Consider the following 27,292-nt stretch of genomic DNA (forward strand, 5'->3'; position numbering starts at 1 on the left):
ATGGAGCCACTGACTTCATTCTCAAGGCAAGTCTGAAAATCCGGTAAATTGGGGAGTGGGGGGTAGAGTCAGCCTTCAAAACATGTGAAAGGACCTAAGCTTTACTATTAAAACCGAACTTTTAGAAGTTGATGTAAAGTTTCAAAACCAAGGACATAAGATTCAACCCACTTAATTGTCCTAATTCCCCATATGATCCATCACTGAAGAATGAAATGACTCCATTCATTCATTCAATTATTAATGTAGTCAAAAATACTTATTGTATGCCTACTACATTCCCACCATCATGAGTTCAACTTAAAAAAGAAAAAAGTTTTATTGAGGTACATTTACATACAATAAACCTTACCCAATGAGTTCAGTGAGTTTTGATAAAGTATAAAGCTTAGCGTAGAGTTCGAATATGTAGTTTTTGGTATAAGTACATCCTGAATGTAGTTTTTGACCTCACAGATCTTAAAATTCTGCATCTTTAACTTAATAGAGTTTTGTAAGAGTTTTTTCAGACAAGAGAACTCTGGTGCTCTTACCACGATGAACTGAATTTGCTCAGTTCCAAATACCTTACTCGTTTGCTTTATGAGACCAAACAAAATCAAGGAAATGACAAGATGCTGTGCCTTACAGATAAATGAAACAGTTTCTATCCCATCTTTTAAAAATAATAGTTCTGGGACTTTTAGATCGCACTAGTGTGAAAAAAAAATGATTCCCATAAAAATTGCTAATATTCATATAGTGCTCACAACATTTGAGATGCTAGTCTCAGTGTTTTAATGTATATTTTTAATGCTGTGAGAATTCAGTGAATTCTCACAGCAATCCAATAAAAAAGGTACTATTGATATTCCCATTTTATGGCTGGGGAAACTGAAGCACAAAGAGGTGTCCAAAGTCACATAACGAGCCAGCAGCAGAGCCGGGCAGTTTCGTTCCAGTGTCCGTTTCTATAACCACTACGGGTATTGCTTTTCACGGGGCCTCAGAGCCATCCTTTTCATAGATCGCCATCTCTCAATTTTTGCTTCAGGGAGAGATTACATTTCAAAAGATATTTTTCACTTTGTTTGGACCAACGTGTTTTTAAAACACACTTGTAGGGACCTCCCTGGTGGTCCAGTGGGTAAGACTCTGCGCTCCCAATGCCGGGGACCCGGGTTCCATCCCTGATTGGGGAACTAGATACCGCATGCATGCCGCAACTAAGAAGTCTGCATGCCACAGCAACGATACCACGTGTCACAACTAAGACCCAGAGCAGCCAAAATAAATAAATAAATAAATACATATTAAATAAGTAGAATATTCTAAAAAAAGCACACACACTTGTATCTTGTGGTTTGATAAGAATCCATGGAACATAAGATATGAGCCTACCGTAAAAGCCACAATGAAAAGCTGAGGCTTCATTCGCCCTCTCTGAGCTGCCCTAAAAGAAGAAACCATTTTTTTTTTAAAGAGGCTGATGTGGGGCTTCCCTGGTGGCACAGTGGTTGAGAATCCACCTGCCAATGCACGGGACACGGGTTCGAGCCCTAGTCCGGGAAGATCCCACATGCCCCGGAGCAACTAAGCCCGTGCACCACAACTACTGAGCCCGCGCACCACAACTACTGAACCTGCGCCCTAGAGCCCATGCTCTGCAACAAGAGAAGCCACCGTCATGAGAAGCCTGCACATCACAATGAAGAGCAGCCCCCGCTCGCCACAACTAGAGAAAGCCTGTGCGCAGCAACGAAGACCCAACGCAGCCAAAAATAAATAAATTAAATAAATAAATTTAAAAATAAATAAATAAAGAGGCTGATGTGACATTTCACTATTTGAGTTAATTCATCTTCCGATCCCTGTCCTTGGGTGCAAGGCCGGGACTTCCAGTTGGTGGTGGGGTGATGGTGCCAAAGTCCACAGCCCCTCGAGCAATGTGCACAAGCACTGCAGAACCCTAATTTAGAAATACAGGGCTTGGATTTTTCACTCCAGTTTCCTAATTTTACCTTTATAAGGAAAAAACAAAGAGAGAGAGAAAACCTTTCTATTTAGAGTCAAAACTGCAGACGATTCAAGGCCGTTTCTCTTATCAAGCATCAGTTCAACAAATGAAATATGAAATAACATGCAGCCATAGTAACAACTGCTATCATGGAATTCAGATACACTTGCTGAGCATGTTGAGGCTTAAACAAAAGGGCTCAGAACGAAACACAACATCACTCATATACACTAGCATTTTATATTCCACAAAAGGTACTACTGGGTAAGTGCAGTTACCCAATAGTATCTGATGCTAAACAGAAACATTTACTAACACAAGCCAGGGTCTTATCAAATCATTGAATAGAGTTCTTTATGCTCATGTGCCTTAAAAAGGCATAAATAGAAATTACAAAAATATCTTTAAATAGGGCAATACGAGAATATGTTGTTAGAAACACCTCACAACTTGTCTCACTCATGCTTGTTGGATATCAACTGACAAAAACTGATTTGAAAAATAATTGACGCAAATACCAATGGCTTAAGAAAGTCCCTGCAAGTTTAGGAGGAGGGAATTTTAGGAAACTGAAGAAGAAACTGAGGAGTTGGAGTCTGGTCCGGAGCTGATTAAGATTGTTAAGATGTATAAACAACAAGGTCCTACTGTATAGCACAGACAACTATATTCAATATCCTATGATAAACCATAATGGAAAAGAATATTAAAAAAAGAATGTATATATATGTATAACGGAATCACTTTGCTGGACAGCAGAAATTAACACAACATTCTAAATCAACTATACTTCAATAAAACTTTTTTTATAAATAAAATAAAAAAAGATTGTTAAGATCTCAAGGGATTCCTTAGTGATGACTGGCAAAAGGACTATGGTTTGATTAATCAAAGAATAAGCAAACAACTAAGTATCCAGAAGCGCCCCAGCTTACAACAGGGTTGTTTCCCAAGAGTTCACGTTTATGTCAGTCATTTGGAACTTTTTTAAAAATAAATTTATTTATTTGTTCATTTTTGGCTGAGTTGGGTCTTTGTTGCTGGGCGCGGGCTTTCTCCAGTTGTGGCAAGCGGGGGCCACTCTTCGTTGCTGTGCACGGGCTTCTCATTGCGGTGGCTTCTCTTGTTGCGGAGCATGGGCTCTAGGCGTGCGGGCTTCAGCAGTTGTGGCACGTGGGCTCAGTAGTTGTGGCTCACGGGCTCCAGAGCGCAGGCTCAGTAGTTGTGGCGCACGGGCTTAGTTGCTCCGCGGCATGTGGGATCTTCCCGGACCAGGGCTCGAACCCGTGTTCCCTGCATTGGCAGGGGGATTCCTAACCACTGTGCCACCAGGGAAGCCCCATTTGGAACTTTTAACACATTTTGCCATAGAACAAAAATATGAGAGATGGTACATTCTCTGGGAAATCTGGGAATTTTAAAATGCAATACTATTGTGAAAAAAAATCATAAAGTAGCAGAATTACATTTGCCCTAAGAACACTAGACAATGTAATTGGCACAGTTGAAACAGGCAATCATTTCCTGACACAATGCAATAACAGCTAAAAAAAAAAACCCCACAGTAATAGCAGCCAACATCATAAAGCATCGAGGATTGCTTTGCTGTGTGAAGAAATAGCATTTCATACATAAAGCTCATCAGATTTTCACCACAGTGCTGAGAGGTATTATTATCCTCATTTTAAAAAGAAAAAATGGAGGTTTGGAGACATTCACTGACTTGCCGTAGATTATACAATTAGTAAATGGCAGGGTCAGGGTTCAGCCCCAAACCTGAACTCTTAGCCACCACCCATGGACCAAAAAGGAAAAATTAAAAATGCAGTAATCTATACACTGATTGATGCAAAGTGTCTTAAAACATTCTGCTCTCCATCTAAATAGAAGAATCTTAAAATATCAGTTTTTCTCTTAAGCAGATATTTAATTTTTGCAACTAATTTAGAAACAAGCCTATAATGACTTCGTACTTTTAAAAAGCTAATTAAACTTGAGTTTAACATGCAGGATCAGTTACTATTTCACAATGATCATTTGGCAACTTCAGAGGCAGCCCCTATGTGTCCCTGACACGCCTTTGATAAGATCATCTCATTTGTTACCTCTAAATGGTGCAGGATCGGTAGTATTTTGGCTCAGGGAGTCTCCTTTGGATGAATAAGCATAGCATGGCGCACCTTACTAATGGCAGACTAAAGCCTAATGCCATGAAATGATCAAAATATTTCATCTCCCTTCCCAGGTAATTCACTTGGAAAATGTTTCATCAAAGTGATGACTATTTCAATTAAATTATTTGGATACTTCAATTTGGATTAGACACTCAAATTATTTAAAATACCAAAACATCAGTGGTTTGCAGCTTTATTAACATTCTATGCTTCCAGTTTTGTGCCATGGAAAAGGGCCCAAGAGTAACATACTGTAGGAGACTTAAAAGTACACAGTGCAGGTAACAAAGGGGCCTCTTCTTGCTTTGTCGATATGTCTCATGTCCTTCCTATCAAAACCTGATATTTAACAGAATTTGTCAGCATTTTAAAATGCAAAGTTAATTGTTTTGAAAACATTATGAAACATCAGTACTTCAATATTACATAAGGACTTTTTCTCAGTTTAAAGTTACCAAAAAAAAGTATCATGTTAACCGAAACTGAGAAAAAAAATTCACTGTACCTCAAAGCATCTCTACCCTTATAACACTGGTAAACCATATAAGCACTCCCTCAGGAAGGATAAAAGCCAAAAGTATGCAAATAGCCCTCATCACCTCTGTCACTTCTGACAAAGCAAATGGTTTTATGAGAAGATTCTAGAAACAACCAAGTGACCTTCTGATCAAAGAACTGGAATTCTTTGATGTCTCTACAGAGAAGGCCTTTTCAGTTATTTAACACAAACACGCACACACAAACAAAAGGGTCTGGGGTAAAAAGAAAAATATCACCAATGTGAGATTAAATTCATTAGAGGAAAGCGGCATTTGTAGGTAGAATTCAGACGTTGTTTGTTGAACTCTTCAACACAGAATAGAGGCAGGTAAAGATATCACTGAAAACAGGAACATTTTGAGCACTGACTGCATGCCAGTTTCTATTCCAAGTGTTTTACATATAAGAATTTATTTATCCTCCTAACAACTCTATGAAGTGGGCAGATGTAAAAAGAGAAGCACAGAGAGGTCAAGTAATATACCCAAGGTCACACAGCTGGCCAAAGGCAGAGCCAGTATTCAAATCCAGGCAATCTGACTCTAGATAACAAAAATGGCCAGCAGCCTTTACTAAATGGTGAAACACTGAAAGCCTTCCATAGAACATCACGAACCACATAAACATCAGGGTCGCTGCTAGCACATTCCATACCTTTGTGTAAATGACAAGAAGGTGTTACAGGGAAGAACAAAATCTGACTACATGCTGGATCTGTTTCTTTTACTTTAACCTTTGCTTCCCATTGCTTTTGTTCACTAAAAGGATACTGTCTATACATAATAGCCTGCCTCAGGGAACCCTGCCCCTCTGCCTGAATGTTAAACCAAAGTGCCTTTAAAGTTCAGGGAAAGATCGTGACCCTGTCCACCTGTGAAGGGCTGCAAGAAAGAAGAAATTAACACATCCCCTCCCTGAGGCTGGCCATTCGAGGTGATATTTGCAAGACTTATGGCCTTTTTACCTTACTTCCTCACTTCCTCCCCCTCTTTGTTCTATAAGAGAAACTGGCATCCAGACCCCATTAAGATGGTTCTTTTGAGACACTACTCTGCCATCTTCTTGGTTTGCTGGCTTTCTGAATAAAGTCGCTATTCCTTGCCTCAACACCTCGTCTCCCGATTTATTGGCCAGTCGAGCGGTGAACAGAGCGAGCTTGGACTCGGTAACAAAGGCACACACTCATGGCAGGTGAATTTCAAAAAGGCATCCTTTCTTTGGGTGAATGCAGCTCACATCGGTGCTTGGCTAGCAGAGTGTGAGCTGGATTACAACCCCTCTTTTCACGGCATCAACCTGAACAGCTTATGCCGTGGCCTTGAAACTCAGGAAACTTACTTCCTGAATGATAAGAATTTAATTATCTAGTCTTTGTGTCCTCGATGCTAGTACACAGTTGGCACTTACATGTTTGTTGAATGTATTCATTTAATACCCTGCAGCAAAGATGACATTTAATTACTTAGTCAAGAAATAAACAAATGGCTGAAATGGTGTCTATATAAACATAATATATTTGTTTATATAGTATAGGAAACTAAACTATTGACACACGTTGAAACTGATTTCTTCTCACACCGGAAATGGTAAAGGGATACCCTTGACTTTTTCAAAGAAAAAGAGCTGGAAAGAAAGCCGGCCAACCAATTATAATAACCACCTTATATTTGTACAGCACTACAGTTTCCAATATTCACACACATTAAGTTCTTAACAATAAGCCTTTGAGGCTCTCATTGTTATTCCTATTTTTCAGATTAGAAAATGGAGTCTGGGAGAGATTCAAGAGCTTGCTCAGCGTTACACAACTAGTGATGGCAGAGCTCGGTCTAAAAGCCGGCTCTGTTTCTGTGAACTGTGTGTTCTTCATTAGTCACATTACTTCCTGTAACATACAAAGCCAATGTTGTTAAAAAAAATTCTCAAAGCATGCCGAGTTTTAAAAATAGAATATTTCTTTATTAACTTTCTTGGAAAGACTATATTGATAAAAACCACCTGGAGTCTGTCAGTGCCCAAAACCCTGGGACCAAGACATTTACAGGCAGATCTGAAGACATTTAGAGCGTCGCAGTGCCCGCTAGGATACCGCCATTGAACTACTCATTAAGAGGTGCTTTGGCCAAACAGTTCCTCCTCAAGTCCAGGCTAACTCCTCTTTCCTGAGAACGCACCGATCACAACTTTCTTGAAAACTGAAACAACACATGATATAAACTAAGCATATCAATGTGTATGTACCATCACTTTGATCACTGAGAAGCAAAGTCTAGAATTATGTTATTCATTCACATCTTGCCCCCAGCTATGAAAAAGACTCCAAGTCCTCTTGGAAGCCCTTTGCTCTGTTTTCTCTTAGACCGTCAAAATATACAACACAAAAACAAATGGCAATAGCTTCTAAAATAAAGGAGACCTTTACTGAAGCCTCAGGCCGTGGGATGATTTATGCTCTTGAAAAGGAGAAAAAAACATCAAGCTTTCATGAGTTGCCATAGCAACCTTTCTCCAGATGCGGCTGCTTCTGAGATACTACAATGAGATTGCCTTCCAAGGCCTTTCAGAATACATTTAAAACCATAAAAATTGTTTCATCACGCTTTACATGTAAATTATTGCATTTCCCTAAAATGTCAGCAATCATAATGAGTCTCGTTTCATAGCCAAGCTCTTGTCTTTTTTTGTCGTGTGAAAGGAGTGGGTTCTCTTTCGTGTATTATAATCATGGTAGACAAAATTTGTTTCTGCTTGACCTCAATATGGTCTCCCATGAAAAAAGGAGGCAAACCCAGAAATTACAGCCTTGTCTTTCCCAAATTTGTGTGTTATAGTCTTCATTTTAAAAATTGTTATATAAAACTAATCGCTTAATTCACCTTTTGGAAATTCAATGGAATATATATAAATAAACACACACTCCTTTAAGAATACTGTTTTTTAAGTATCGAAAATAATCATATGATGCCACGATAGTTTCCTTGACTGTGATTTAAGGGTGAAATATCTCATTGCCCTCCTATGCATTACCAACATGATTTTTATTTTATTTTTATTTATGTATTTATTTTTACCAACATGATTTTTAGAATCACAAACATCTTTAAGGTAGAATATAAAATAGGAGAGATACCATTCCCCCTTTGGCTCACCCACTCCCTAGATCTTAGTCTCTGAAAGAGCTGGGTGTTACAAATGCCCAGAAGAGGGTCACAGGCCTGCTGTAGAATACTTTGAACACTTCTTCATTTCAACATCTCCTTTCACCAAAAATGAGATGATTAATTTGGAATTCTAGCAGAACAGAATAAAATGTGGACGTTGCCAAGGAAAGGAAATCTGGATGAGATGTGACAAGTAACTGGAAGAAATGAAGTTACAAAGCAGTCATTTGGGAGCGTAGCTTGGAGCCTGGCCCAGGAGGTTTACTTCGCCGCTGAAACACCCTTGTGAGCCAAAGACCAAGGCAGTCAGCGGTGTGCAAGGACCAGAGTGAAAGGAACACATAGCCTCATTCAAGGACAAGGCAGAACATTGTCATTCTGTTGAAAAGCTCTATGCCAAACAGGTCTAATGGGCTGTATGACCTTGAACAAGAGTCCCCACCTTTCTGGGCCTCACTTTCCCCATCTGCAAAATGAATGATTAACCCCCTTTCCATTCTGTGATTAATCTACATGAGACAGGACAACAATTTTAAATAACCTGGAATTTCGTTACATAGGTGGTGTCTTCATAACCCCAAAGCATTAGACCAAAGTCTGCCCTGTGGAGCATGAAATTTGAGTGACATCAATAGGTGTTAATAAAAAACATGTGAATTTTGTTATAATAAAAGCATTGTGATAAAAACAAAACAAAACAAAAAAACAAAAATAACATGTGATTTTTGTGCTTGTTGGAGGACAAGACACTGCAGATGCAAACAAAGCTGGTTAAGGATAGACGTGCTAAGGTAATTAGAGGTAGAAGGTCCCGATGTCTGTGGCTTCCTTTGAAATGCATCAAAAAAAAGAGGGCTTGATAGATAAGGAGAGGGATGGATAGATGGATAATACGGAACAAAGCAAATATAGCAAAAATGTTAACTGTACAATCTAGTTGGTAGGTATATGAGTGTATATAATTCCTTGAAAATTCTCACAATAAAAAATTCTGGAAAAAAAAAGTTAAATCGGGTGGTCAAAAGGTACAAATTTCTAGTTATAAAATAAATAAGTCATGGGGATGTAATGTACAACACGGTGACTATAGTTAATCAGACCGTATTGTATATTTGAAAGTTGCTAAGAGAGTAGACCTTAAAAATTCTCATCCAAAGAAAAAAAATTTTTGTAACTATGTGTGGTGATGTATGTTAACTAGACATATTGTGGTGATCATTTCACAGTATATACTAATATTGAATCTTTATGCTGTACACCTAAAGCTAATATATGTCAATTATATCTCAATTTTTTTTAAATGGCTATAAAATCAAAATTATGAAGATGATTATTTGAAATAATAGGTGGGTTTTCTTAGATTATATATATTTTTAATTGCAAAATACTTAAGATTTGCCCAACTTAAAGATGGATGGGGCTTCCCTGGTGGCACAGTGGTTAAGAATCTGCCTGCCAATGCAGGGGACACAGGTTCGAGCCCTGGTCCGGGAAAATCCCACATGCCGCGGAGCAACTAAGTCCGTGCGCCACAACTACTGAGCCTGCGCTCGCTCTAGAGCCCATGCACCACTACTACTGAAGCCCATGCGCCACAACTACTGAAGCCCACAAGCCTAGAGCCCGTGCTCCGCAACAAGAGAAGCCACTGCAATGAGAAGCCCGTGCACTGCAACGAAGAGTAGCGCCAGCTCGCCGCAACTAGAAAAAGCCTGCGCAGCAACAAAGACCCAACACAGCCAAAAAAAAAAAAAAAGATGAATGAAGCATTGTTTAAGTACAAATGTTCAAATGTTTGCTGACATTTTCTGTATCAACAATGGTTGTTAGTAATATGCTACCAAGCTGCTGTAAAATAAAAATAAACACACACACACACAAAGTTAAACTGGTTTCTATCCAGCTGGACGTATTGCATACCTCCATCAGGAGATAACTATATACTATTTACATAATTTCTTAGTCTCTAAAACTTATTGGGGGACAGGGGATGGAAGTGATTTTCTCAAGGGCAGAAATGTCTCCTTACATATTTTGGGAAATACTACCTAAAGCAACTGGTCCATTTGGTCAATTTGTAGCCATTGTGGCTACAACTGGTGGTGGGTTGGTCACAGAATCCCCTCTCAAAAATAACCCCTCCTCTCTTCCCCCCTACAAATCAAACATTCTCAACCACACCACTGTCCTTAAGCTGCACGTTATCAAGGAGTTGATATCCAAGCCTAACTTGCTTCTAGAAGAGAACGAAGCCTAACAGGCGAGGCACCACAGGGGTGGGAAGAGGGTGACTGTAATATACATATTTGGAAAGGGAGCTTCCTGGGGAGGCTGGAAGTGTACTTAGTTCCACCAAGTGGGAAATGGTGAAACAACGGTGTAAGAAACTAGAAGTTTCCCTCTTTCTTCTTCTTTCAAGACATGCAGTGCAGCAGGAAGGCCCATGGGCTACCAGTTTAGAACCTCTGCTCTAAGCTATCTGGGCCTCATCTCATTAATAGGGATACGGCTTCAGCAGAGGTCACCATTTTCCTGGGTTCTTACTGATTCGTCAGCTCCTTGCATGGCTTCAAAGATGGAAGCTCTTCCTGTTCCAAAGCAGGGCTCTTCATCAAACCAGTAAGGAAATCCCTAGTTTTCATTATACTCCAGCAATATTGAATCCCCTCCCCCTGTGGTTCTTTCCATATCCCACACTGTGTTTAGTGTTTCCAGGCCTTTGTTCTCCTGGGAACATTTCACTTAATACCATCTCATCCCCCAAAATATAGCTCAGGCTCTAGACAATTTGCCCTACCCAACTGTCTCCCCCAAGGTGTGTTATGAGCCCTGAGTCACGGTTACCATAGCAATGAATACTTTACCCCTTATTAGAGCACCTACAATAAGAATAAGGAGACCATGGTGGGCCAGGAGAAGGTAGGCTGAGGCAGAATTTGCATCTGAATCCCCAAGAATATTTTGGGAGCTCTATAATTTTAAACTTTTCACTCAAATTATTTTTGGAAAGGGGCTTTTCCTGTTATTTCATACCAACTGTTTGGAGATAGGTTGAAAGCTCTCCATGTCTGGCCAAAACCCACCTTGTGGTTTGATAAAAGGCTTCCGGAAAGCCAAAACAAGCTGTCAATGTTTGTGAAGACAGGGCCTCAAATGGAACTCAGATGAAGTTACTTGTAGGTTCATTAGGTTCAATTCTTTTTAGGGAAAATTATACTCTCAGAAAAAGTAAAAAAGGATCACTCTAAATCTCAGTGAGAGGTCCTGGACTCAGTTGTTAGGTTAATATCAGAAGAGGACCTGCCACACAAAAATGAACACTAGTGCCAAAATGTATAGAAAAACAAAATATCTGTTGCTGTCTGGGCAAATTATTTCAGGGGCATCTGTAGCTGGGATCCAGTTTCCTCATTCACTTTAGGACATCTACTCAGTTACCCCAAATCAAAAACAAATTGAGGTGCTTTTAGTCAGAATATCTAGATTTCATTCTGAGCAGTGGGCCCCAACCCTTACCAATCCAATTGTCTTAATTAATTCCTTGCATGAAATCGGCTTTGTATCACTTCAAAAAAGAAATATTCATCTTTCTGAAAAATTAGACATCTCTCATATTCAGGGTCTACCATTGGTTAGGTGATTAAATTTATCCCCTCCTTTAAACCTCAAGTTCCTGACCTGTAAAAGAGTGGAAGTATTTACTCCCTACCTTATCAAGTAGTTGTGAAAAGAAATTGAGGCAAAATATATAAGGCTCTTAGAACATTGCCTGTTGCATGGTATATACTCAACAAATATCTGTTCAATGAATGGATCCAACATCTTAGGAAGTATTTGGCTTTGAAATTGGAAGAATGAGGTTCTGACCCCACTTTGCCTCTTAGGCACTGTGGAATCTTGGGCAAATAACTTCTGAACTCCTCCTAATTCCAGTCTGTAAAACAGGGATGTACCTTGCAGGCAGAGTTGAAACAAAGATTATGTGTGCCAAATTACTTGCATATATTGGGCCTGCTGTTGTCATATAGTGATAGGCAGGCTGGGCCTGCCAGGGAATTAATCATGCCTCTGCTTCCTTAAGTTCCACCTCCCCACAAATGCTTATTGGCAACTCAAGCCTTTTTATAGCATGTCTCATCATCCTTTGATTCAGTATAGATGATTTATCTATAGACCCACGTCTTACAATATTGGCATAACATCCCAGGTTTTATTATTTCTTCAAACTGTGCATCACACAAAAAATGACCGGGTCTTAAACCACCTTCTTTTTAACCTATAACAAAACAAATGGATAAATTGTATCACAGATTGGACATATGCCCACTGACCATAGCAGAGAAGAGGTAAAGCAATTTTTTCTCTGTTCATAACATTTTTATCATGGGAAGAATATTTTAATATCTCTTTTCTAAAATTAAGACTATTATATTTGACAGATACCTTCACGCAATTAAATGAATAATGTTTTTGAACCTTAGTATGTAATTTCCCACTGTCCAAAATGGTTATTTCATGCCTTTTCTTCTTAAACTTCCATGACACCACCTCCCCTGCCCCCAGCCCTCTTCGACTGGAGACTCCGCTTCATTTTTTATTGAGAAAATAAAAATATCATCTTTCCATAATAAATCCAGCTATATACCTTCACCTGTGCATGCATGTACTGCTTTACCTCTTATGACTTAAGTGAAGTGGCTTCTTTAAGGAAGTCAACCCCCACCACTCTCTTTGGATCCTATTCCTCTCAGGGCTTTGATCCTCTTATCATATACTTTCTTTCCTGCATCATCAATTTCTCCCTCTCTCCTGGATCACTGTCATCGACACACAAACCTGCTCTGGTATCTCTCATCTTCAAAAAACCTAACTGGCCCAATATCTCCTTTTAGCTCCAACCCCTTCCCTCTGCATCTCTTCATAACACTTCTTCAAAGAATTATCTTCACCCATTGCCTCTATTTCCCCACTTCACTTCAGTCAGGCTTTCATCCCTACCATTCCACCTAGACTACTCTTGTCAAGGATGTCAGTGATTTTCATATTGCAAACCCAGTGGTCCAGTCTTGGTCCTTAAATTAATTGTTCTCTTAGCAGCTTCTCGTCTTGTCCTCCTTCTTATTCTCTCTTTCTCTTTATAATGTCCGTAGGATCTGCCTTAATGTCTTTTTGGCCGCGCCGTGCAGCTTGCGGGATCTCGGTTCCCCGACCAGGGATCGAACCTGGGCCAAGGCAGTGAAAGCCCAGAATCCTAACCACTAGGCCACCGGGGAACTCCCTTGTCCTCCTTTTATTTTTTTTTAATTTATTTATTTTTGGCTGTGTTGGGTCTTCGTTTCTGTGCGAGGGCTTTCTCTAGTTGCGGCATGCGGGGTGCCACTCTTCATCGCGGTGCGCGGGCCTCTCACTATCGCGGCCTCTCTTGTTGCGGAGGCTCCAGACGCGCAGGCTCAGTAGTTGTGGCTCATGGGCTCAGTTGCTCCGCGGCATGTGGGATCTTCCCAGACCAGGGCTCGAACCCGCGTCCCTTGCCTTGGCAGGCAGACTCTCAACCACTGCACCACCAGGGAAGCCCTGTCCTCCTTCATGACCCACTGTCTTCACTTGTTTCTGGGCCACACACTTCCTTGGGTTTTTTCCTCTCTAACTCTGCTCCTTCTCAGACTCCTTTGCTGGATTTTCTCCTCTTCCCAGCTTCTAAATGTTGGAGAGCCCCAGGACACTCAGTTCTTGGATCTCTCTTTTTTTTTTTTTAATCATTCTTGGGTGATCTCACTCAATCCTATAGACTTGAAGCTTCAAGCTTGATATATAAATTGCCTACTTAATTGTGCCTTCAGCTATTTAATAATCATCTCAAACTTAACATATCTCAAACAGAGGTCTTGAGTCCCCTCCACCAAACCAGTTCTTCTGCAGTCTTTTCCACCTCAGTAATGGTACCACACTTCACCCAGTTGTTCAAGCCCAAATCCAGGAATTATCCTTGTTGTTTTTCCTCCTGGCCACTCCACCCTCCAATCAATACATCAGTAAGTCAACTCTACCTGAATACAACCATTTCTTAGCACCCGTACTGCTACTACCTTGGTCTAAGATGAAAGCATCTTTCCTTTGGACTATTGCAACAGCCTTGCAACTGCAACTGCTTCCACTCTTACTTCTCTGTTTTCAACCTACATAGGGTAGAATATCCTTTAAAGCAAAATCAAATTCAAGACATTTCCCTGTTTCAAATCTTCCAATGACTTACATTGCAAAGAGGTAATCCCACCTCACTACTTAACTTACAGGGCCACATATGAACTCACTCTTGCCTACGTATCTTGCCTTAGTACCCACTTCATCCCACTCCAGCCATGTTGATTTTCCTTCTGTTCCTTGAACACTTCAAAGTTGTTCCCACCATAGGGGCTTTGCATCAATTGTTCCCATCTCCTGTAATACTCTTTTCCCTGATATTTACATGTTCAACATCTCTGATCTCAGCTTGTACCTCACCTCTAAGGAAGAGGTATTCCCTGACTCTGCTCCATCACACCATCTATTTTATTTTTCATGGATTACTTGCCACTGGTAGTACTTTGTATGTATGTAGGTAGGTAGGTATTTATTTGGTTGATTTATTGGTTATTTACTGTGTGATCCTCCTCACTAGATTATAAGCTCTGTGAGGGCAGGGTCTTACTTGTTTTGTTTCCTACTTTATTCCCAGCACCTGGGAGAATATCTGACATGTAGACATCCTCAATAAATATTTGTTGCTGGCATGAAACAACTCAGACAAGTCAACTAGTTCAGCTGCAAAGGATGAACAGGGGCTCATTTTGCAAAGAACTTACTCTAGTGGGTTCATCAGAACGCATTTCTACTCAAAATCTGATGTATCACAAAACTTATTTTAATGTCAGTGTGACCATTTGATCACAAGTGCCCTTTAAAATTTTCAACCCCAAATTTTCTGTTCCAAATATCATTTTAATTACAAACTTATTCCAAAAAATTTGCAAGGGAAAAAGTGTCAACATAGAAATGGAGTCTTCCACCTGGAGAAGGATTCATACAGGTCTCCAGATATTAACAGTACAATGTCAGCTCCACAACCTGCCTGCCTCACATCTAAAGGCTACAGAGTTTCCTTTAATCAATAACATAGTCTGGGCACCCTGTCAGAAAACTAAACTATTTCCTCAGCCCAAGATCACTTGAGCATCTGATATTTTAAAAAGGTATTTTAAAGGCTTTGTTAATTATGAATTCCTCTGGGGCATTTAAATCTTAAGCCTGCACCATTAGGTTGTGGAACAGAAAGGTACCTGGTCTATGTCGTACCAGCTACTTACAGAAGTTTCTTATACATTAAATGTGTTTTAATATTATACTCTAGCTGAAATTGTGTGTGTGTGTGTGTGTGTGTGTGTGTGTGTGTGTGTGCTTAAGTACCTTGAACAAATTCTGTACTCCCAAGCTTTGGGCATAGCACCAAATTGTAATACCAATCTGCATTCCAAGTTGAAAGGTGAAACCACCTCTCATTAGAGGTGGCTTCCATCTTGTTGAAAGGAGGTGTAATCCAGACCTGGGGGTCCTCTGATCCTTGACAAATTCCTCCTAGACAAAGGAGCAAATGGAACTGAAAATGCCAATGTCAACACTTACACCTACAATTGCAAAAATGCATTTAACAGCCTTTAGTAACAAAATTCTAAATCTAGAAAGTTATGCTGTGATGTTCTGTTCTTCTGTGCCCCCTCGTCCAGCTGAATTTCTGTTTGGTTCAATGAGTCTATTTCTGGGGCTCCTCTACTCTGTGTATATCCTTGTGTGGGTCTCCATGTACATTCTTAGCTTAGTCTTACTATGTCCATCTGTATCTCATACTTCCCCAGTTCCTTTTGTCTCTCATAACTGACCCAACTACAAAGCCAATAGTTATCTATTTTCCCATCTGTTGACTTTGGCTGTAAATACATAGTGATTTGGGAGTCATCTTAGCACAGGTGAAGTTTGAAACCGCTATGTTCCCCTGGGGGTTTGTAAAAGCAGTAGGATCACAATACAAATTTTGCATAGAATAATACCACAAGGAAAACATGTTCAAGGAAGTCTACTTATTGGACTAAACCATTTTAATTGCAGTATCAGAATCATCCCGTGGCTTTTGGCCATACACCTGGGTGTGAAATCTGTACATTGGAAGGGGTCGAGAAGCTCACAGAAGACTACCTGCATTAGAAGGGCATAATCGTTCTCAAAGAGCACTTAAACATCTTGGTTAAAGTTTTTAACTGTAACCAAGAAACATATACGTAAATACTGGTTTATTCAAAAAGAAGAATAGATTCCACCCCAGATTCTAACCACAAATGAAGAAAAAAAAGAAATAAAAATAGCCCTCCCAGAAAATGTAATTGACTAATAGACACAAGAAAAATGTTCAACTTTCTAGTAATTAAAAACAACCATTTTCACCTCTCAATTTGAGAAACTGAGAAATACCATTTTCACTTGCAATCTGAGAAAGACTGTAAAAAAAGGATGATATCAAAGGCTGCCAACAATGTGATGAAACAAAGCTGGCTGGAATAGTAATGGGTAAAACATTTGAGAGAAGCAATTTGGCAGTATCTGTCAAAAACTTTAAAGTATCCATATCTTTAAATCGGAAATTATTACTTTATGATTCAGTTCCAAGAAATAATATCAAATGTGGAAAAAAGATTATTCCTAAAGATCTTTAGTGCAGTGTCGTTTATAATAACAATGCACACACATAACACATAATGTCCAATAATCTGGTATTAGTTAAGTAAGCTATGGTAAGCTTATTTGATATTAAATTGTGTGCATAAAGGCTGTAATAATGTGGAAAATGCTTATGTTTTAATATCAGGTGAAAAGATATAAAATTGTGTCTGTTCTATGACTATAAATATAAATGTGTGACACACACACAGAGAAAACAAACAACTGCATGAAAAAAGGCTGAAATAAAATATACCCAAATGGTAAGAGTGCTTGTCTTTGGATGATAAGACGTAAAAATGAACTTATGAAAATAATTCATCCAGAGTTAGTAAAAAAAATTTATTAGTTGTGATGCCATATGAGTAGTTTCGTTTACTGGGCTATTTCCAGGATTCATTGTATAAATGATTGACTTTTTGTTATAAATTTATACTTTTTAGAGACTTAAAATTAAGCACTTAGAGTCACATAGTTGCAAAACTTCTCTGTAAATCATAGTCTATCTGCCTTTATATTGTCACTAACCTTCCCTATTTCAGAAAAAAATTGTATGCAAGTAAATTGACAGAAGTGCTTTCCCAAAGCTGTATATCAAATCTAATAAAAATAAACTCAACTACTTGAAATTTTATGAAATTTACTTCAATTACAACCTAATGATGACAGTGGGGAAAGGAGCGAAGGATGTACATTAGTTTTTCAAGGCTCAGGAGCTGTTTCCGTTAATTGCTTTTTCTTTGAACACCACCAATGCATCTTTATTAGATTACCCTGTAAATTTTGGAACTTAATGACATTGTTTATATTGTGCTTTCTAAACTGACGAATACAATGCAATTATCGCTCACCCATTAAGGGATTGAATTTGGCATCAAGATCTGTATTCCAGGCTCACGGGCCAACTAAAACGCCCCAACGTTCATAGGAAAATTGTTACTAAGGAAAATACTTTTTAAAAAAAAATTTATTTATTATTTATTTATTATTTATTTATTATTTTTATTTTTGGCTGTGTTGGGTCTTCGTTTCTGTGCGAGGGCTTTCTCTAGCTGCAGCAAGCGGGGGCCACTCTTCATCGCGGTGCGCGGGTCTCTTGTTGCGGAGCACAGGCTCCAGACGCGCAGGCTCAGTAGTTGTGGCTCACAGGCTCAGTTGCTCCGCGGCATGTGGGATCCTCCCAGAACAGGGCTCGAACTGGTGTCCCCTGCACTGGCAGGCAGATTCTCAACCACTGCGCCACCAGGGAAGCCCCAGGAAAATACTTATTACATGTTAAATATAATACCTAAATATACACATAAATATATTCATGTAAATATACACATTTTATATATAAGCATATACTTAAATACACCAGTAAGTATTTTCTTTGGTCAGGGTTTTCCTGCGAATGTTGGGGCATTTTGCCCCAAGGATCTCTTCCAGTCCCAACCATCTGGGAAAAGCATACGGGAGAAGCAGGCAGCTTAGCTGGTCAAGCCCCTCCTGTTTCCTTCCAGTTTCCTGGACTAATACAGTCAACTTCTCTTCCCAGAAGGCAACACAAAATGCCATCTTTCTAGGTGCATCCACACTATGTGGTATCCAGAAAATCACTGAAGATGACATTTTAAAATCTTAGGTATAGAGAACAGACTTGTGGTTGCCAAGGGGGAGTGGGTAGGGGAGGGAAGGACGGGAGTTTGGGATTAGCAGAGGCAAACTATTATATATAGAACGGATAAACAACAAGGTCCTACTGTACATACAGCACAGAGGACTATATTCAATATCCTGTGATAAACCATAATGGAAAAGAATATGAAAAAGAATATATAGCTGAATCACTTTGCTGTACAGCAGAAGTTAACACAACATTGTAAATCAACTATACTTCAATAAAATTTTTAAAAAATCTTAGTAAGATGATTCTCAAAAGGTTAAGCATAGAGTTACCATACGACCCAGCGATTCCACTCCTAGGTATCTACCCAAGAGAAATGAAAACATATGTCCACACAGAAATTTGTACATGAATGTTCATAGCAGCACTATCACTATCCACGATAGCCCCAAAGTGGAAACAACCCAGATGTCCATCAACTAAGGAACAGATAAACAAAATGTGGTCTATCCATACAATGAAATATTATTCAGCCATAAAAAGGAATGAAGTATTCATACATGCTACAATGCGGATGAGCCTTGAAAACATTATGCTGAGTGAAAGAAGCCAGACATAAAAGTCATTTATGGTATGATTCCATCTATATGAAATGTCCAGAACAAGCAAATATCTAGAGATAGACAGTAGATTAGTGGTTGCCAGGGGCTGAGGGTAGGCGGGTAGTGATGGTGGTGGTGGTGATGGGGAATGGAGAATGACTGCAAATGGGTGTAGGGTTTCCTTCTGCGGGGCCAAAAAAATTCAGAAGTTACATTGGGGTCATGATTACACAACCCTGTGAATATGTTAAAAACCATTACACTGTACACTGGAAGTGAGTGAATTGTATGGTATGTGAATTGTATATATCAACGAAGCTGTCATTTAAAAACTTTGAGAAGATGAAATTTTAGAACTCGATAAGGTTTACAATTATTATCATTCTTCTTTAAAGTTATGTTGAGGTTTTAATGAAAGATGTTGTAACAGGTGTTGTCCATGCCCCACCCCCTCTACATCCCCTCCTCATTCGTTTCTACTTAAGCCCCTGACTGACTCTGCCTCACAACTCAGTGGGGATAACTGAGGAGTATCCTCCACTGTCTCCCCCGGGGTCCCCAGCAGGATTGAGCTCCGGCCACCCACAGTGGAAACAGGCTTGAAAATTCATCCTTTTTGACCTCCTTACCTCCTCTAGGCTTCCAAACCCCTCTGGGGTTTGCTGGGATCACTTCCCAAATAAATGACTTGCACTCACATTCTGTCTTAGGGTCAGCTTCTAGGGGAACCCAAGCCAAGATACATGCTACTCTTTCTTCCTTTCTCAAATAATAGCCATATCTTGCCCCACCAGAAAGATCTAGAATGATGATAATTGGTCAAGTTATTAAAAGAAAAAACACAGACACAGAGAGATAGATTTAGAATTAGATTTTGTTGACTTGGTTTTACAAATAATGCCGAGTTTCCTTCAACTGCCATAATAACTACAGCCCATCTTTACATACCAGGCTGCATGGGGAATGTGGTGGCCTTTGGAGCACTGTCTTCCCTGGGGGTTCCAACCAGAGGATTCTGAGACCTCAGCCTACAGGTGTAGAAGGAGCACCTCCCAGTGCAGCGCTGTGGATGGGGCGACTGCAGCGTGTCCAGTCCATGGAAACAGCAGCAAGGGCTTCAGGGGATCAGAGCAGGGACACTAGAGCTGGCAGAGACTAGCAGATGGAAGGTTCTAGAGTCAGCCAAGTTTTGGTGACTAGGGAACCCTACTGTCCTTTGGGGTTCAGTTAGCATGATGGCCCTACTCAGAGGGACAGAACAGCAGACGCCATGGAAGCACTGCCACCAAAGTACTGAAAGCTTAAAATTGGAAACTTGGTTGGTACTCCTACATGTTGAATTTTTGCTGAAAAGTTTGGTGGGAATAGTCAGGTCTTTTCTGAGAACGATGACCTAATTGTGTTCCTTAGCAAAAACCCACCAACTAACAAACTAAAACCTCACGATGAACAGAATAAACGTATGACTGTTTCATTTTTGGTATTATATTTTCCAAAGTATGCCATCCTCCTAGTTTATATATATATTTTTAAATTAATTAATTTATTATTTACTTTTGGCTGCATTGGGTCTTCGTTGCTGAGTGCGGGCTTTCTCTAGTCGCGGCGAGCGGGGGCTACTCTTCGTTACTATGCACAGGCCTTTCACTGAGGTGGCTTCTCTTGTTGTGGAGCCCGCTCTAGGCCCGCGGGAGGGTTTCAGCAGTTGTGGCACACGGGCTCAGTAGTTGTGGCATGCGGGCTCTAGAGCCCAGGCTCAGTAGTTGTGGCGCATGGGCTTAGCTGCTCCGTGGCATGTGAGATCTTCCCGGACCAGGGCTCGAACTTGTGTCCCCTGCATTGGCAGGCGGATTCTTAACCACTGCGCCACCAGGGAAGCCCCCTAGTTTATATTTTTAAAGATGGGCCTGATCTGAAACTCTGGGAACCAAATGCATTTCAGAACTTCGAATTTTTCAGATTTTAGAGTGACAAAACAGTACATAGGTGTAAATTATGTAATATTCCTAATGACAACTGGGACAACCACTCTGAGATCACCTGCATTATTATGTCTGCAGTAAAACATATGACTAATAGCACACCAGACACATCAGTTCTGGTTAGCTCTCGCTGAAAGCTCCTGAAAATACTTTCAATTTTCAGAGCTCTGGGTGTTTGGGAAATGCAGATAAGGGACTGTGGCCTGTATTATGGTAGATTAGAGCCATAGCTGTCACCAAATAAGTGCTGAGGACATGGATGTTGAAAATGGGACAAGAAGACTCGGAAAACGAGGACATTCCCTTCATTAAAAATATAGTTTTGGGCTTCCCTGGTGGCGCAGTGGTTGAGAGTCTGCCTGCCAATGCAGGGGACACGGGTTCGAGCTCTGGTCTGGGAAGATCCCACATGCCGCGGAGCGACTAGGCCCGTGAGCCACAATTGCTGAGCCTGCGCGTCTGGAGCCTGTGCTCTGCAATGGGAGGGGCCGCGATAGTGAGAGGCCCGCGCACCGCGATGAAGAGTGGCCCCCACTTGCCGCAACTGGAGAAAGCCCTCGCACAGAAATGAAGACCCAACAGAGCCATAAATAAAAATAAAATAAAATAAAAAATTAAAAAAAAATATATATAGTTTTGCCAGCCAACTAGGTGGTTTAATAGTTACTAACCAATCATCAGAAGAGCTAAACAGACATTTCTCCAAAAAAGATATACAGATGACCAAGAGGCACATGAAAAGATGCTCAACATCGCTAATTATTAGAGAAATGCAAATCAGAACTTCAATGAGGTATCACCTCACACCAGTCAGAATGGCCATCATCAAAAAGTCTACAAACAATAAATGCTGGAGAGGATGTGAGTAAAGGGAACCCTTCTACACTGTTGGTGGGAATGTAAATTGGTATAGCCACTATGGAGAACAGTATGGAGGTTCCTTAAAAAACTAAAAATAGAACTACCATATGTTCCAGCAATCCCACTCCTGGGCATATATACAGAGAAAACCATGGTTCGAAAGGATACATGCACCCCAATGTTCATTGCAGCACTGTTTACAATAGCCAAGACATGGAAGCAACCTAAATGTCCATCGACAGATGAATGGATAAAGAAGATGTGGTACATGTATAGAATGGAATATTATTCAGCCATTAAAAAGAATGAAATAATGCCATTTGCAGCAACATGGATGGACCTGGAGAGTATCATACTAAGTGAAGTAAGTCAGACAGACAAAGACAAACATCATATGATAGCGCTTATGTGAGGAATCTAAAAAAAATGATACAAATGAGTTTGTCTATAAAACAGAAACAGACTCACAGACTTAGAGAACGAACTTATAGTTACCGGGGGAAGGATGGGGTGAGGGATAGATTGGGAGTTTGGGACTGACACGTACAGACTGCTATATTTCAAATAGAGAACCAACAAGGACCTACTATCTAGCACAGGGAACTCTGCTCAATATTCTGTAATAACCTAAATGGGAAAAGAATTTGAAAAAGAATAGATACACATATATGTATAACTGAAAAAAAAATGAACCCTGTTATTTGGGAAAACAATAGTTACTAACCCATCATAATAACTACATTAAAGTAACTCAGAAAAGAGGGATAACACAGAGGGGTCCAAATGAAATTTAAAACCCAAAGTTCTAAATTTGGTTCTCAAAGAAAGGCTTAATTAGCCAATCAATATTTACTGTGAACTTATTAGGTGCAAGCACTGTGCTAGGTGGTGAAAAAGACAGAGTTTCTGCACTCCTGGAGTTTATCCCAGGGAGGGCAGGAAAGGTATAAAACAAGGTGCCATAGGAAGGAAGAACTGGGGGTGCAGTGTAGTTTGCAGGAAAAGCTATCAGATAAGGAGACCCTCCCCCAAAAAGTAAGTTTTAAAATAAACTCTGAAAGATGATCAAGAGTTACCAAAGTCGTAGGTAGGAGGGAGCAAAACGGAGCAGGACCCTGTGGTCCTTGCCCCCCATGTCCTCGACCTGCCTTTTGTCTGTGGAAAAACTTTAGCCGAAGAATAAGTTTAATCAGAGAAGTGAGAAAATGCAGAAACAAAGGAAAACAGTCCAACAGGACTAACTAATAATAGTTTAGTCATTAAAAATAGTCAAGGACCTTTAAGTTCCTCCTCAAGGGCTATAGATAATATTCAGAGCCATATTTTTTGAGCTGTCTTATAGATACCAAACCCCCAACAGGTGGAAGAGGTTAACTACATGACGACCAGACTGGAGCCATGACATAAGCTGCCACAATTCTGAGAGCTGGCCTCAAAGAAATATGAACAAACCGACCTTGGAGCTAAAGACTAACTGTACTTAAAACAATCAAGACGACACTGGTCAGACCACCGCATGACCAATTTCAAGATGACTGTCAGAGCTGACTGTGCTGTTTCTGCATGTAACCCCCTCCCTCAGCCTATAAAAGCTCTTGCCCCCTGATTGTCAGTGGGGGGGAGTCGGCCTTTGGACAGGACTCAGCCCTTCCCTCCCACCCCTGCCTGCCGGCCTCCGACATAAAGCAAACTTTCCTTTCCACCAACCTTACCTCTTTATTGGCTTTCAAGAGGTGAGCAGCCGGACCCCACTTCCAGTAACAGGAGGAGAGCTAGGAAGAGATCCACATGAAGAGCAAATGCAAAGGCCAGAGAGAACATGGTAGATTATTTGAGAAGTTGAAAGTGGGCCAGTGTGGCTACAGAGTGAACAGAAGAAGTCATGGGAGATCGGGCTTCCACTGTAGGCAGGGCTCAGGTCTGCAGTGTGTCTGGGCCACAGTCATCATTTCGGACTTGATCTTGGGTTCAGTGGAAGGTTGCTGAAGGGTTTGAAGCACACGATTAACCTCCTGAGATTTATATTTTAGAAAGATTATCCTTCCAGGAGAAAAGTCTGGAAGGATACATGCCAGGCCGTCAACACAAGTCACCTCAGAGGGTTGGGATGGGATAAAGGCCGATGGGTAGTTAGCTTTTGTCTTTGAACAACTTTGTTTACATCACTTCTGACAATAAATATTTTTTTGTAACTTAGAAACATCAAATTTGTGCTTTCCCCACTAAAAACAAATTATTCTTCCTTTAGTGTAAGAAAGGACTGGATGAATGAACCTTGAGGACATTATGCCAAGTGAAAGAAGCCAGACACAAAAGGACAAATAGTGTATGATTCCGCTTATATGAAGTTCCCGAGTAGTCAAATTCATAGAGGCAGGAAGTAGTATGGAGGTTACCAGGGGTTGAGGGGAGAGAGGAATGGGGACAGAGTTTCAATTTAGGTTGATGACAAAATTCTGGATATGGATGGTGGTGATGGTTGCACAACAATATAGATGTACTTACTGCTACTGAATTGTACACTTAAAATGGTAAATTTTACGTTATATATATTTTTATCACAGTAAAAAAGGAAAAAGAAAAAGAGTGGACTGGAGAAGGGCTGGACCAAATGACGGGACTTAAACGAGCAGACTCAGAACTACAGCGGTCCGATGTGCAGAACCCCAGGTCTGGAGGGACACGGAGACGGTGAGGTGGACAGATCCAAGCTATATTTTGCAACTACAACTAATAGGGCTTTAGGAATAAGAAAAGGAGAAAAGAAGAAAGTATCTAATATCCAAAAGCAGACCCTGAAACAAGGAGTTGGATGCCACTAGTTTATTTGGGAGGTGACCTCAAGAAGCCCCGGTAGGACTCTGGGGAGATGAAACAGGGAAGGGAAGGTAGGCAGTAAAGACACAGTATCTAGCAGGCTGTCACTGTGGGCAACTGGGGCTTGATTCCACTCGAGACCTCTGGGAGACTGGGCAGAACATGCCTTAGTGATTCCAACTAAGAGGGGATTGATTGATCATGTCAGTCTTAGGAAGACGGCTGTTCCTGGGGGCATTAACCCCACCCCACTGCTGGCCTGTCCTGAGTGGAAGCCCTTATGGGTTCCAGTGGCCAGAGAAAGCCCTCAGGCATAGACTTGCAGCACTCAGTAGCCGTAGGTCCCTGTACATGGGAATGGGTGCCGAGGGGAGATGGTGGGACCCCTCCAATGTCTGCTACCAGCGTCAAGGGTCTTGGCTTGAAAACTGGTCTGCAGGTGATTCTATTTCCCAAAACAGGGAACACTGGAGGTGAAGCGTGTAGGTGCTGGCACAGGAGGCTAAAGGAGCAGCTAGAGAAGGAGGAGGGAAGCATGAAAACGGTGGGATCATGGGAGTGATGAAAAGTGATGTTTTAAAATGCCCGGTTAACACATAGCACGAGAAGCTGAAAAATCTTAGTGGGAACTCTTCTGGAAAACAGTATTAGTTAAATAACAGGTTATAGGACCCAAACACCCTTATACTGCGCTGTACCACAAGGCTCAGATGCCGAAGACAGAGGAAACAATATTCAACCAGACAAGTAACAGTGTGAGAGAAACAAAAGCTTTCAATGTGTTTCCACACTCCATCTCTTTCCGACTTTCCGCTTCATGTAAAATTGTACAAATCAATATACTGCACATACCACCTTATAGGAAGGATATATTTGCGGAGGAAAAAACCCCCTAATATTGCCTTTCTTATATGTACGGAATTATATGTAACCAAGGTCCTTTAGAAATACCAGGCAGATGTTGTATTTTTGTTACTATATTTTGCACGTGTTCTTCACACATAGCTGCAAAGGTTTTAGCAGCAAGATTGAATAAGCTCTCACTTTACAAATTACTTGTAACTTGAAAAATGCAGACATCATTTTTCATTGTCATTGAGGTCTTCATCCATTGTATTTAAAAAATATTGAAAAATAATGCCAAGAATTTATATGTAGAATGCATGATTTGAAGAGTGGCTTAAATTCTAATTGCTCATACTTTTAAAAACCCCTATTTTTCTATGAAAAAATATTCAAATATCTTAACACACATATATTCATTGGAAATTTACGATTCACTAATGCTTTGAATTTTAAAGATTGGTTTTAAACTTGCTCTCATGCCATCTTTAAACCTATAAATTCCTTTCAAAGGAATTCATCTACGGGAAAGGAAGCCATATTTAAAAGATATCTGTTTACTGAAATATACCTTTTAAAAGAACACAGTAGGAGAAAAAAAATGCTCTCTCATTTCCATCAGCTTCTCATAGTATTCTGTTCACAAATAAAATCCAGAAATAAAGCAAGCATAAGCCCCAGATGATTTTTCTTTTGCACATAAAATGTTTTTGCCTCGCCTACCTCGCAGTCAGCTCAACCTCTTTGTATTTTTCCCCATTTCTCAGACTGGTCCACTGGAAGCGCAATATTGTGGACCAGCAGACTGATTTATCTACAGAAAACTCATTTCCCTCTGGACATATTCTTCACGAAATCAGAGAGAAAGGAACAAGGGGAGAAAAGCAGATGACAGGCAGTGTATTTTGGATGTTCTGCCTTTTATCGACTAGGGCGACCCATGTGATTTCCTTTCAGATTGTGGCCGTTCCCGCATGCAACCCAATTTCTGATGTCAGAAAAGGCATTTGTGATGTTCTCCATACCCCTCCTAAGGCCAGAAGTATCACACCGTCTATGAGTAAGACTGAAAAAGGTAACAGAGGACACAACACCTGGAAACCCAAACCAAAGTTATCTTAGCATCTATTCTAACTTGGTCCAAGGGTGATCTCTTGAAAGGTACACGGAGGCTTCTTTCATTGAAAAAGGACGTTTTTGTGCATGCATCAACAATAAATAGGCACAAGCAATGTAATTTAACATGATTCCTTGTGTGGGCGCGCCTGTGCTAAACTGGAACTGTTTCCTGATTGTTCATTCCTAGCACCTGGCACGTAGAAGGCCCTCGCTTAATGTTTTCTCAATCAAAGGCTAGCAGCAGATGGACAGAAACAGATGGGCATGCTGCCAGCCAAGATTTTTCCGTAGATAGTAAACAGAAGAGGCTGAATCACAGGATTAAAAACTAGCCCACAATTTCCTTTTACAGACATTTCCATAAGTAATGTGCTTCATCTTTTTCAATCAGAGAACAGAATCCTCAAAGTGTCAATGTCATCATAATACTAATAGTCTAGCTCTATAATCTTTGGTTTGGCAGGGCATGGGAAGGGCAGGCTCTCTCTCTCTCCTCTCTCTGTTTTGCCGTGGAATGTGACAATGTGTTGTCCCTCTTGGACTTTATATAATGCTGAATTATATATAGCCCTTGCCTTTTTCTATGCTTTTCCAATCATCTTCAAAAAAGTAAGCCGGTAGGGAAAGTCTTTCTTTGTCTCCCTGTTGCTCTTCACTGCCAGACCTTGAGCGCCTTGCTTTGGGTCCCCTCCCTATTCTGTGTCCATCAGTCACACACAAGTCAGCCTTTGAGGGGTTATCCTTTCAGTGATGTGCGTGCAATTTGAACAAAGACCTCTGCTTAGAATCTTCAGGACCCAAAGCACAGGATTCCTGCCTTTCTCAATCCAGCAGATGGGCCTTCCC

At 40.5% G+C, this 27,292-nt stretch overlaps 1 protein-coding gene across 1 annotated transcript in view; it reads right to left on the reverse strand.

Annotated features, from left to right (window-relative positions):
* MAOB (monoamine oxidase B) overlaps window positions 1-27,292 on the reverse strand; it is a 111,697-nt gene that overhangs the window by 69,161 nt on the left and 15,244 nt on the right. The window lies entirely within an intron of this gene.

Source organism: Balaenoptera musculus, chromosome X, assembly GCF_009873245.2.
Source record: "Balaenoptera musculus isolate JJ_BM4_2016_0621 chromosome X, mBalMus1.pri.v3, whole genome shotgun sequence".
In the NCBI taxonomy this organism is placed as follows: domain Eukaryota; kingdom Metazoa; phylum Chordata; class Mammalia; order Artiodactyla; family Balaenopteridae; genus Balaenoptera; species Balaenoptera musculus.